Source organism: Mesoplodon densirostris, chromosome 2 (genome assembly GCF_025265405.1).
Source record: "Mesoplodon densirostris isolate mMesDen1 chromosome 2, mMesDen1 primary haplotype, whole genome shotgun sequence".
NCBI lineage: Eukaryota > Metazoa > Chordata > Mammalia > Artiodactyla > Ziphiidae > Mesoplodon > Mesoplodon densirostris.
Genome location: NC_082662.1, coordinates 109,320,414 through 109,333,602, shown reverse-complemented (window position 1 = coordinate 109,333,602; position 13,189 = coordinate 109,320,414). Strand labels below are relative to the sequence as shown.

At 40.7% G+C, this 13,189-nt stretch overlaps 1 protein-coding gene across 1 annotated transcript in view; it reads right to left on the bottom strand.

Annotated features, from left to right (window-relative positions):
- The window catches only part of LOC132484170 (uncharacterized), a 70,569-nt gene extending 57,613 nt beyond the window's left edge, over positions 1-12,956 (bottom strand). Inside the window, exon 1 of the mRNA XM_060090397.1 lies at positions 12,795-12,956. The gene's annotated coding sequence lies outside the window, so the exon portion shown is untranslated. The remainder of the gene's footprint in view (positions 1-12,794) is intronic.
- Between the last annotated feature and the right edge of the window lie 233 nt (positions 12,957-13,189).

Genomic DNA, 13,189 nt, shown 5'->3' with positions numbered 1-13,189 from the left:
AATGTTGCATACCTCTTCTAAAATCTCCTGCCACGAGCACAAGCAGTAGAAGATTCAAGAGAAGGGAAGGTGTGGTGTAAGCCCCCAGGTGCTGGAAGGCATGTCTGCTCTTGAGATGGGCAAGACAAGTAGGAAAGCAGGTGCATTTGACAACCAGCTCTCAAATTCATACATTACCTCTCACCAACCACTTCCACTCGCTTATTTAGTTCTTTCAACAAACCCGTAATTTTACAGATCCTTCATTTTACAGATGAGTGAACTAACTGGGTGCATAGAAATTAAGCATATCACTCAAGGTTGTACAGATGATAAACAGAAATGATAAAATAGAACCCTGCTCACCTTATTCCAAATTCTGTGTGCTTCCCAACACCCCAGACTGTCTTTCTCATGAGCCATTTAGTTGACAAACCATGGGCTTCTATGTCTTGTATTTATTCATCTGTTAAAACTTTTCATAGGACAGGATGCTGCAACTAATAGCTTAAATGAGGGTTGGAGATTATCAAGGATTTCAATTGTCCTGCCTATCTCTGACCTCCATTACCAGGGATAATCAGAAGCTAGCTTTAGCAATTTTCTGAAACTTTCATTAATTTTAAATAAATTTATACAATGTCATTTTCCCCCCTTTATCCAAATTAAAATGTCCTTGTCTTTTCAGTTTCTCATTACAGGCAAATCCCTTGTATGTCTTGGAGACAGTCTGTTGTTTTTCTCTGGATCCTTTGTATTTCTGCTTTGTTTTCTTTGAAATGAAAGGACCCAATGCCGAATTCTGATTTTAAGGTGAAATCATAACATCAATGTATATCATTAAAGTGTTTTATTGTAATTACAGAAATAGTCAATGCCAAATTATGTGCACTATATTATTTTCTGCATTATTCTTTATCCCATTCTCAAAGTTAATACAGCCTATTATATCTCATTCATTCTTCTGACTACGGCTGCACAGCAAGCAGATGTCTCCATTGAGCAATCCACAATGAATCCGAGATCTTTTTCCTGAGCACTTACAAGTAGAGTAATTCAGAGCCCATCAGTGAGTATGAGCTGCTTCAATTGTTCCTTCCAGTGTACATTAGCGTGTACTTGTCTACATAAAATTTCAAGGAATCACAGATATTGGAGATGGTAAAGACCAGTTTGTTTACCAAGCCTGAAGGAAATAATCCTGTCAGTTCATGCTATTTTAATGATGCTTATTAATAATAATTACAATAACTGTTTATATTACATGGTTTCTTTCATTCTAAAATCAGTAAGATGATACTTTTTTTAAAGCAACATTTCTTTTCTAAAAGGGAACTGGGGCTCGGACATCAATGTTAACCATACCCAACGCCAATCCAACGAAGCCAAGAATTCGACTCAGTTCAGTTCAATCAACACCTCTGAGCACCAACCACTTGTAAGGCAGGGACCCTGTTGGGTATTTTGAGGGACACATTGGTGAATAGAACCTAAGGCCCTGTCCTCTTGTTTATTATCTGTTAAGGGATTTGTGATAGTGAACACATATGTATAGCTTTATGATCATTCCAAGAAAAGTACAAGTAACATGGACACCATGGAGCTGGAGAGATTTCCCAGGCTCTAGGAATTGAGAAAGACTTTGTGAGGAAGGTGACATTTGAGCCAGGCCTTGAAAAAAAGATGAGCATAAAGTCCATTGACAGAGCTTGGGAAAAGGGGACTTGAGCAAAGAACCAAAATAAATCAAAACAATAGATCTTAGCTGGGTTTCTACCTCACAGCATAAAGACAAGTATGGACATTCTCACTGCAAGTGGATAAGGTATGTATGCAGAAGATGTCTACTTGGCCTCTATAAACAGGATTAAGATGTGGAAACTCCATTTAATTAACAACCTGAAATAACAATCAGAACACATAGACGACCAATCATGAATATACTTATGGAGACAAGACAGAATGTTTTAAATTAGGATGTCTCAAAAAAATTTCAGAAATCCTGGTATTGTATATAAGGAAAATTGGGAAGTCCCAATTAAAGAGAAAAATCTCCAATCAAAGTGTAGATGGATAAATGACCTATCTGCCGGTACCTTAGTACTACTTAATACCACTCAATACATCTGAGAACTGATACTGGTGTACCATTTGGGTATTGGAGGGATTTGCAGGCCCTTGTTCGTTTGCTGGACAACTATAGATACCCAACTGAGGATGCACAGAATACAGGATTCCATTTTATGATTCCTTCAATAAAAATATAGATAAGTATAGACCAGAAAAATGCCAATATGCCTCTATGATTTTTTCCTTTAATTTTTTAAAATTTTTAAACATTTTAAAATTGAAGTTTAGTTGATTTACAATGTTGTGTTTCTGCTGTACAGCAAAGTGATTCAGTTATACATATATATATATTGATACATGCTTTTCCATATTCTTTTCTATTATGGTTTATCACAGAATACTGAATATAGTTCCCCGTGCTATACAGTAGGACCTTATTGTTTATTCTCTATGATTAATCAGAGTAAATATTTCTCCACTTTTAGTCAAAGAGCCTAATCTTTGAAAACTATTATCTGGCAATATATTACCACAGTAGTTAGCTACTTTATACCACGCTTTATAAAACCCTTGATGCGAAGAAAAAGGAAGCTATAGAAGCCTTCTAGTACGTTGATATTCGTCCCCTCAAAACCATTGCAAATGCCATCTCCATCATGAAGCCTTCCCAAGTTCCTTCCACCACCATTCCCTTCACCACCAAATTAATGTTCTCTCTCTTGATTCCACAGTCCTTCGATCCATTGCTATATGCTTTATCATTTGTCATGTGAGCATCTATCTCCCTCCACCAAAATGAAAGCACCTTAAAGAGAGGGATTCAGCCTTACGCATTTTGCATTTCCACAGTGTCAAGCCTATTTTTCACTGCCTGACCCACAATAGACATTCAACACATGTTTGTTAAATCATTTCACCAGGTCTGAGAGACCTTATTTTGACATATTTTAATTATTAAAAAAATTTTCCCTTTGAACCCTTTCCAAAATTTGCCCTTGTTGTCTAATCACGGCACTCAGTTTCAGATGCAGCATAAGTGTGTGTATGGCTACCACTATTCTTCATCAATCAGCATGTTTGTCTGGTAGTGAACTGCAGAATTATTGTCCTAAATCAGATCTGAATCTTGACTTAGTCACACTCACATTCATCAACTCTGTGATTTTGGAAAACTTTAGAGTCAGACTGACCTAAGTTCAGATAGACTTACACACAAGCTCTGATTGTCACTTACTAGTTGTATGACTTTGGGCAAGTTAAGCTCTCTAGACCTTAGTTTCCTCTACTATGAGATGAAGACATGAACAGCACCAATCTTGGTTTAAATATGACAACATGTGGAAGGGTTTAGCTCAGTGCTTTACACATAACAAGTACTCCATTAAATATTATTATTGTAACCTCATTCATAAAGTAGAAATAACACCTGAAACTTATATAATACTGTACCTGTACCTCAATAAAAAATAGAAACAACAATACAAGACCTGTAGGACTGCTATAAGGAACAAATGATATGACAAGCAAAATTTTGCCCAGCACATTGTTTAGTCAATGTTTCCTTCCTTCCTATGTGCTAGAATAATTGTTACAATTGACTGAGCACCTATTACATTCTAGGTAATGTGTACCAGTCACTTTAAATATATTATGCCATCTAATTTAATTCATATAATAAGCTATTGAAATAATAATAATTAGCCCTATTTTACAGATGAGTAAATTGAGTTTCAGAGAGAATAAATAACCAGCCCAAGGTCACATCACTAGTTGATGACAGATTATCCCAGAAGAAGCTAAAGATAAGAGGAATCAAGTACAGAACAGAGAAGTAGAGGAAGAAAATACAGGAAGAGAATATAGGCAGAAACTCCTTAACCTTAGTATTCCTATTTGTCCTCTAGCCCCCAATTCCAGGATGATGCTTGCTTTTTTTTCCCCATGGCTTGCAGCATGCAGGATGCAGGATCTTGGTTCCTGGACCAGGGATGGAAACTGTGCCCCCTGCAGTGGAAGCACAGAGTCCTAACCACTGGACTGCCAGGGAAGTCCTGATGCTTGCTTTTTAAACTAGCCTCTGGGATCCATACCAATATAGTCTCCCTTTCACTATTCACCTACTTTCGTTTTCAATAAATATATGAAATGATGTCACTCATTAAGAACTAACTCTAATACACTTCCCTCTCTCAATTTCTTTCCTGGTTATAAATTTGCTATTTGTTCCCACGGTCTCATCTCAGTTATAATCATCATCATCCATGAAACAATTTAATTTTTAATAATCTGGTTATCCTTAATTTCTTAGACTTCCATAATGGACTCATAATAGACATGTCAAGTACATTTGTTGCCAACTACATGGAAGGGAAGATGGCCCTTCCATAGTTCCTACTAAAAGGCAATTGAGTTTTGTACTGAACAACAATCCCCCATTCCCACCCACCTCCCTTTGCTATAACACCCTGGACTAGAGGTGTAGTTCTGACCCTTGGGCAACTCCAATCACAGGCTGGTTAAAGTCCTGTAAGGAAGGGCAATGGAAAGATGAGTTGGATTCTTTCTTGTGAATCTGAATTAGGGAATTCTGAGAGAATGAAGCAATTAACAGGGAATACTACAAATGAAAGAATATAAGGACAGAAGCTATGAGGAAGAAGCCAGAAAGGAAGTAAGGTAGAGATGGTAGGGTTTTGGACATGGGGGGTCTTGGCAAGTCAAAAAAGCAACAACTCCGTGTAAGCAAAAGCTATGAGATTGAGAGCAGTTACTCAGAATAAAGCTAGAAGACCAAACCAGCAGGTAGCAAAAGGAGCCCAAGTAAAGCAGACGCACAGTGAGAGGACGGGATGGATAGAAGACAGAAAGTTGTCCCTAGAGCTGCTTCTGTAGCTGAAAGATTTCTAATTCTGATTCCAGGTTCCATCTGTGAGCATCCTCACAATGAACGCCCCTTTTCTTTTTTTTTTTTTTTTTTGCGGTACGCGGGCCTCTCACTGTTGTGGCCTCTCCCGTTGCGGAGCACAGGCTCTGGATGGGCAGGCTCAGCGGCCATGGCTCATGGGCCCCACCGCTCCGCGGCATGTGGGATCCTCCCGGACCGGGGCATGAACCTGCATCCCCTGCATTGGCAGGCTGACTCCCAACCACTGCGCCACCAGGGAAGCCCTAATGAACGCCCCTTTTCTTAAGGAAATTTCAGTGAGTCAGTTCTTTGCAACCAGAATGCCTTTTCTAGAGGGTTCAGCACTTAAAACCTTTTTTAGAAGATGAAAGTTAAGTTGTACTGTTCCCTTTCTTTGTTTCAGATGGGTCACAATTGCGGATTCCTGGAAGTCAGTCACTCACCTTACTATCCTGATTGTCCCGGCTTCCCCCAATATCTCTATATTTCCCCTGTTCTGAGATAGAAGAAAGTTCTCTTCAGCTACTACCTAAATATCAAAACAAATTTCACCAACTCATTCATCACCTGATTCTTTGAAATAAAAAATAAATTCTTAGGTCAGGGAAGCACAAGATCCAAGAATGGGAACCATGACAAATAAGCTGTAGGGGAGAAAAACTGGATATAAGAAAAAGGGGATTCAAGGGTATAAAAATACTTCGTTATGAATGTGTAACTTATTCTTTGCAAAGGGGGAGAAGAATGAATACCCTAATATAAGAAGTTTCCGTTTCTTAAAATGTGGGACATAAAATTTTATAATTTAAGATTTTTACCTGTCATTCTTTTTGTATTTAGTTAAATTTATTAAGAAGCTATATTTCAATATAAACTGTTTATTCATTCAACAACATTTATTGATCACCTGCTCTGTTTCACCCGATGCTAGGCATTAGGGGTACAAAAGCCAAAGACAGCCCCAATCCTTGATGGGGCCACAGACCAGAGTGGGAGCCAGATGATTCCAGTGCAGCGTGATAAGGGCCACATAAGTGAATGCCCAGCCCAGGAACAGTGGAGCAGAGGTAGGGTGGTTTGGGTCTAAGGAGCTTTCCAGAAGAAATGGCCAGGATCAGTTTTAAAGGAGTAGCGGGAGTTGGCTTGGAAAAGACAAGGCAGAAGAATGTTGCAGGCAGAGGTGCCTGGGCACCGGCACAAGAGCTAAAATCCTGCATTCTTTAGAGTATGGTTGCCTTAAACAGCCCAGTATATCATGGATTTCTATACAATAAATCACCACTCCTCAGAGCAAGTGTGCCTTTGACCTGCATTCAAAAAGTCCCTTGTCCACAGACCCTCAGTGAAGTTTTCCTCCTCAAACATGTACTAACTACACAAGCCCCAAGGGTAATAGACAGTCCAATATATCTAGTATTAGGCAAGATAAATCTAACTCAAGATTCACAAGTTTCTCTTCTGAGAAAATGATGGCTTGGCTTCTTTCAACCACCATTACTGTTAATTTTGAGTTTGTGAATTTAGTTTTCAAGAAAAAGTGATTCTTGGGGCTTCCCTGGTGGCGCACTGGTTGAGAGTCTGCCTGCTGATGCAGGGGACACGGGTTCGTGCCCCGGTCCGGGAAGATCCCACATGCCGCGGAGTGGCTGGACCCGTGATCCATGGCCACTGAGCCTGTGCGTCCAGAGCCTGTGCTCCGCAACGGGAGAGGCCACAACAGTGAGAGGCCCGTGTACCGCAAAAATAAATAAATTAATTAATTAATTAAAAAAAAAAAAAGAAAAAGTGATTCTGGTTTTCATGGAAATCATTTCAGTTCTCCAGAGCTTTAGATTAGAGGCATGTTGAATCTTTAAGTGAATAGCATAAAAATGCTTTTGATAATTATTTATATCATTAAAAATTATTGACAGCAATAATATGTAGAGTATTATTTTCCATCATACTTTATCATTTATCAATAACCAAACATTACACGTATTTCTAGAGAGTATATTCTTACATTCTAAAAAGCGTGCCAGTATACTATTTCACAAACCTATTCCTGTTTCCCATCTTTAAACTCAATAATGTCTTTCTCTTATGTATCTCCTTCCAAGGATTGTTATATAAGGTTAAGCAAGATATCCAATGTCAGAAATTTTAAGCAATCAAGAATAAAAGAACAATATAAGTGAAAAAATTATTATATGTGGTTTTCAAAATTCTCTTCCCTAGTTAGAAAGTAATTAGATATTATATACTATTTTTTTCCAGATAGAAATAAGACCAATTCAAAGAGAGTCAGTGATTTACTAATCGTCAAAGCAGCCTTGAACTGGTCCCCCTTGCTACAAGGAAGATGATACTTCTAAAACATGGCAGAAGAACTTACTCTGGGGTTCTAAAAATTGCATTAAAAGCCACCATGTAAAAATTTTAAATTATACCTTTTCAAAGCTTTAGTCAATTTCAAATGAATAGCGCTTGGAATCACGCATAGAAAACATGCTTAATAAAAATGTCATTCACTCTCAACCCTCTTTGTCCCACTCTTGGCCACATTTCAGAAGCAATTTATTACTCACATCCTAAAGGCATCATATATATATATATATATATATATATATATATATATATATATATATATATGCACACATACGTTTATTTATTTATTTATCATCATATCAGCAAGTCTTCAGCAATATCCTTCAGGAGTTGCATATCATAAAGATCATCAACAGTCCTGTCATCCCCAAAAGCATAACATTAAACATACAGCATGTATCATAAACACTATAATTGCTTAAACTGGTCCGTTGCATCCTCAAAACAACATGTAAGCATAATGCAGAAAGGAACAGCACAATTTCTGTGAAAAAGCTGTGAGAATGGTGAAGCTAAGAGATGCACCCAGTGCCCGTCCATTTTAAATTCATACTTATTATACAGGAAGACATGCATTCAAAATAGTTGATTCTTTTGAAAATGCTTCTTAAGTCTCCTTGCACATGTGCCTGCATGCTGACTGGCAAATTCTCTTAAAATCCATAAGTTAAAATCCCACTTTTTCCTGTTGTGCTTTTCACTTCAAAATGTCAACATAGTTTGGGTGTAGAGGAATTAATCCCATATATCCACAAAAGTCACATTTCCCCTTTGGTAACCATAGTTCTTGAACTGGGTCTTGTGTAAGGTGACCAAAAGACCAGATTCATGGAAGATCCTAGGCACAGAATCAGAGAAATACACAATAATGCAGCTGGAAGGAAACAGAGAGGATTTAGTCCAACCCGTTCATTCTAAAAGAGGTCCGGAGAAGAAGAACGGGGAGTCCTAGGTCATAGATTGGCAAAATCAAAACCAGAAACTGGTCCAATGTACTTTGGAAACAAACATTTAAGTATTAAATAAGAATTGGGGATCCCCCTCTTCTGATCAACATTCTAAATCTTAGTCTTTAAAAAGGGGGCCAAAACTAAAGCAATTATTTTAATGCCATGTCAACACAGTACTTTTGACCTGAATATCATGGTGATTAGGTGACTGCCTCACTCTTTTGCTGCTCAACTCTTGAAGAGATTTAACCTAATGGGGAGATTTAATCAGTTGGCCATCTTGCTCCTTATGTTCTTGTGAGTCCTTGGATGAGACATATAACCTTACTCAAATGTAACAGAAGGATAACAATATACTTAACTAAACAATATTATTTAATTACAAGAAAGGACTAAGCAGATATCATTTTAAAGTGCATTAAAATGTCAAGACTTAAAGGAAATGTAGAAAATTTCCATTTTACATCTTATATGTATGTCTCTTTGGGAATGGGTGGGGCCACAAAATTTCCTTCAGTAAAACTACATGCAAAACCAGTGCTTGTAAGCAAGGAGTTTTGGTACTGTCTTCCATGTTGTACTGGTTTTAACTTCAGTAGGACTAGAGGCTCTAGCACTTTTATTTATACAAGTATCCACACACTGTACCTTTTAAAATATCATCACAGTCTTCATTCTTATTCCCCCAGAGTTAAGGATGACTGGGATCACTGCTGCCTGGCTCTCCAGTTCTGTTCAATCTTTTCCCCAACCAGATTCTTGTTTTCTTCACTTCTTAACTCCCCACTCAGATTACCCCTCTCTTTGGATTACTCTTCCAAGGCAACTCGAAGCGCCTCCCCCAAAGGCAGCTCCCCAGTGAGTAACAAGGGGGGTTGGGGGAGTGTCTCAGAAGTGATCAAATACATGCAGATGAAGTCATACAGCTCACAGGAGAAGGCAGTGGCCACAGGTGCCAAATGCAGGCGACCACCCAAGCGCCGCATAGGGCGGTTGCGACAATGTGGGTCAGCAACCTCACTGAGTAACAATGTTGGGTGCGTAGAAATGACTCTTTTTCACATGACTTGACCACACAACCTGTGTGGAGTCTCAAAGTATAGGCGCCAAACCTATGATTTATGTGTGTGTGGGGGGCATATCTGTCCTCCTTTTAAACTACGAAATTAATCTAAAAAAAGATGGATTGACAACATTGAAGACAACACCTCTGAGTACTGAGAAAGACACGATGTAGAAAATAGTGATACAAGCGTTAACACAAATCTTCCTGCAAGGAAATAACTGACATTTCAATCAAATATTCTCTCCAAACAAGACCATAAGTGGGGTGTCGGGGTGCTCCTACCTTTGACCTCATAAAACCAGTACGATTTTAATAACCCAACCAAAAGGCAACCCATGGAAGAGATTTTAAAAAATGTTCTCCCTTTATAGATAGGTGTCCTTGTTGGTAGGGATGGGCAAAGCCATTTCATTACACTACTATCTTTGCAATTCCAAGATGACAGTGATAACGGTGGAGTGGCCTGCAGCTAAGTGTTTAGTATCAACTGGAAGAACTATGGAACGAGTACAGTGAGACAAGAGCCTCACTAACCACATGTCCCCCGCCCACGCGCATCTGTTTTAACAGTGCACGGAGGCTATAGCTAACGTGAATCACCCAGATAATGACAGTTATATAGGCTGGCTCACAATGAGTGTGAACTTGTTTAATAGTACAAGTGTAAAAGGGTTAGCAGACGTTATTTGTGTCTCTGTTGTATTGTGCAGAGGAGGGTGGGGGGAAAGAGAGAGAGGGAATTTTCTGCTGTCTTTGTAAACACTGGACTCCGTGTGAGTAGGAATGCTACCAGCGGAATGCAAGTTGGCCAGGGCAAGAAGAACTCAACCACAAAGGCAAAAAGACAGTTAGCTTATGCCTAGTTACAAACTTCAGGTCAATGACTTATACAGCTTTATGCCCTACATTATCGTATCTGCATGCTGTTCAATGTATATTATCAATCTTATAATTACTAATTTGTTTATGCAGTTAACGTTGATTCTACCACCAAGAATGCAAGCTCCCTGAGAGCAAAGGTGCATCTGCCTTGTTCTTTCCTACATCCTCAAGGCTCAGCAAGGTGCCTGATACATAGCAAGTGCTCCTAAAACACTAGTTGAATAAACAAATGAATACACGAATGAATTCATGCACATTCATGTTGTGACACATGTTTGCCACATTTGTGCCTTGAGCAGGGCTGAGTGTGCTGTTATAACAGAGCACAGCAAAAAGAACTCCAAAAGGTGCCTATCTTTGGTTGGCCCAATGCTGGGGTAGGCAAAGTCAACTGTGGAGGCCAGGTAAGGGTGGCTGGCATAACGACTGACACGGAGGGCACTCTGAACCCCAGGGTGTGATCCGGATGCAACCACAGCTGCATTGAGCCCCCTCAGATCGTTGCTGGTCTTTCCTGGGCTTTAGTGTCCTCATTTAAAACTTGAGGAATAACCTTTCTTTTCCCTTACAGTTCTGAAATTCTAACCATTTAGGAAGATATCTGGACCCTGAAATCTTGCCAGAGACAAACCATGGTAAGACCTTCTGCTTAAAAAGTAGAAAACAATTAATTTCTAAACTATGAAGTTCCGTTCTAGTTCAGTGAAACATTATTGAGGTGTAGGGGTGGCTTCTTGCCAGATCCAAGCCAGTTAATACCTTCCCTTCACCTTTCCCACACCCAGGAGTCAGGTTCTCTAGGCCTCAATGGGAAGAACATAAATATTCTCAACCAGGGCTGGCGCTTTGCTTCAATCTCTAGCTATCACAGGGAGTCGGTCTGATAAACATTTGCAGTTAGAATGGAAGGAAGCACAGCCTCCTAGACTTTTACAGATTTTTTTTTTTTTTTTTTTGGACAAGTAGCAGAGTCACAGAGAACCTAGAATTAGGTAAGAAAGCAAAATTCCTTCAGAGAATTCAAAGAGAGCTACAACTGAGAGCCTTGAAACAATCACTGTTATAAGAACAGAGGAAGGGAAACCCACAATTCAAGAAAATAAGCAGACCTTTTTTTTTCTTAAAAAAATTTTTTATCTGACTATTAGGCACTGATTTTAGTCCTTTACACCCATCTCTCAAGATGTCACTTTAAAAAGCAAATGTTTTATCCACAAAACCACCAGCGAGTAAACAGCCTTCACATTCTTACCCTCACACACACAGTAAGATATTTACTCTCTGATAAACAGCAATTGTAAATAAATCTTGTTTAATCTCTAAAAGCCAAAATAAAAATCTTTAACCTCCAAGGTAGAGTTTATAGATGTGCCTGCATGCCCTGCCAGCGCCAGAAAACACAAGGTCTTGAATAAACTCCTATAACGGGAGGCGTATTTTCTGTCTCAAGCATCTTACCATTGACCTTCTTTTTAAAAAAATATGTACCAAGGAGGACGAAAGGGGAAAATCCAACCCCTCCCACCCCATTCTCTGTACAAATCGGCCAATAAATCTAACGAAAAGACACAAGAGAAAAGGACAGAAGCCAACAGGTGGAAAAAGGCTTTTTGTTTCCTTAGAAATGCTCAGACACTTGATCTGTGTTCCCCCGTCTATTTGTCTCAGGGTGTCTTAATGATGGTTTTATTATCGTGATGATGATGATCAAGAACAATGATAACACTTCTACTTTGTGATTCCACAGCATTTCTAGCTCGAAGCTTTCTCCACGCGTTTGAGACAGAATGGTATGTGTTCCGTTTTACCAAATCCCAGGGAGGCATGCAGCATCCCCGGTCGGCTCTCTGGATTTTACAGCCGGGGAAACTGAGGCACGGGGCAGCCCACAACTGCTTCACCGTCCCTACCACCGGAGAAATCCCTGAGACGGGAAAAGTTTCTGGATTGTCTGGCGGCAGAGTTATCTTGCCCTCCCTCCTAGCCTGCCATGCCGCTCTTCCTCGGAGCGTCTGGGCTCGGGTGGTAAGGATTGGGGTACCTCCCCTTCACGACGAGCCACGCCAGGGCAGGGTGTGGGAAGTCCACACACGCACACGCACACAGGCACACTCGCACACACAAAGCTCTGTTCAATCTCTGCAGGCACTCGGCAGAGCCTCAGACGGCCCTTGCTCAGCCTGAGAAGGCACAGCTCAAGCTTGCAAGGAGGCCTCCTTGGGCTCCGGGCTGGGGCTGCTCCGAACGAGGGCTCTGCCCTTCTCTCGCTCTCTTTCAGGCTGCTCTCTCTCTCTTCTTTCCCCCCTCACACCCTCCACCCTCACACCCTCCTCCCATCCCTCTCCATCCACCCCTTCTCCCCCAACAACCCAGAGGCACAGATCGTGTTACTGGGGTTCCCTAGAAAGAGGGGCCATCCCCAGCTCTGAGCGCCTGCAAAGACTTCCAGGGGCAAGGCTAGAGCTCCAATTGCAGGACCCCAGCGCTCGTCCTGAGCAGCGCAGAAATGAGACCCCGACTTCCAGGCACGGGCGAACCAGCCTGCCACAGAAGAAGGAATTGTTAGGGCTCTTACCTTTTTTATGAGGAGAAATTCTGGAGAATCATTTCAGAAACTGAGGGGGGAAAGTGAATGAAGACAAAAAAGACCCTTTTCCTGCAATCCCTGGCCTCCTGGTATCAAGACACTAGGACAACATCAAAGCAACTTAGGGGGAACACTTTAGGGGCCTATTGTCTGCTCTGGTCTGATCTGTTTTTCTTCTGACTCCCCCTCTTGCTGCGGTGACACTTGGTACGGCCCAGGCATTCATGCCAAGTAGCTTTCACACATGGAAGCTTGTCTCAAGCAATTGCTGACAAGCCACAAACAAGACATTCTCCCTCCCTTCTCCGCGCCCCCCCTCCTCCCCCCTCCACCTTTTCCTCCCCCCACCACCCCGTCTCCCCTCCTCCTTTCTTCTGAATGCA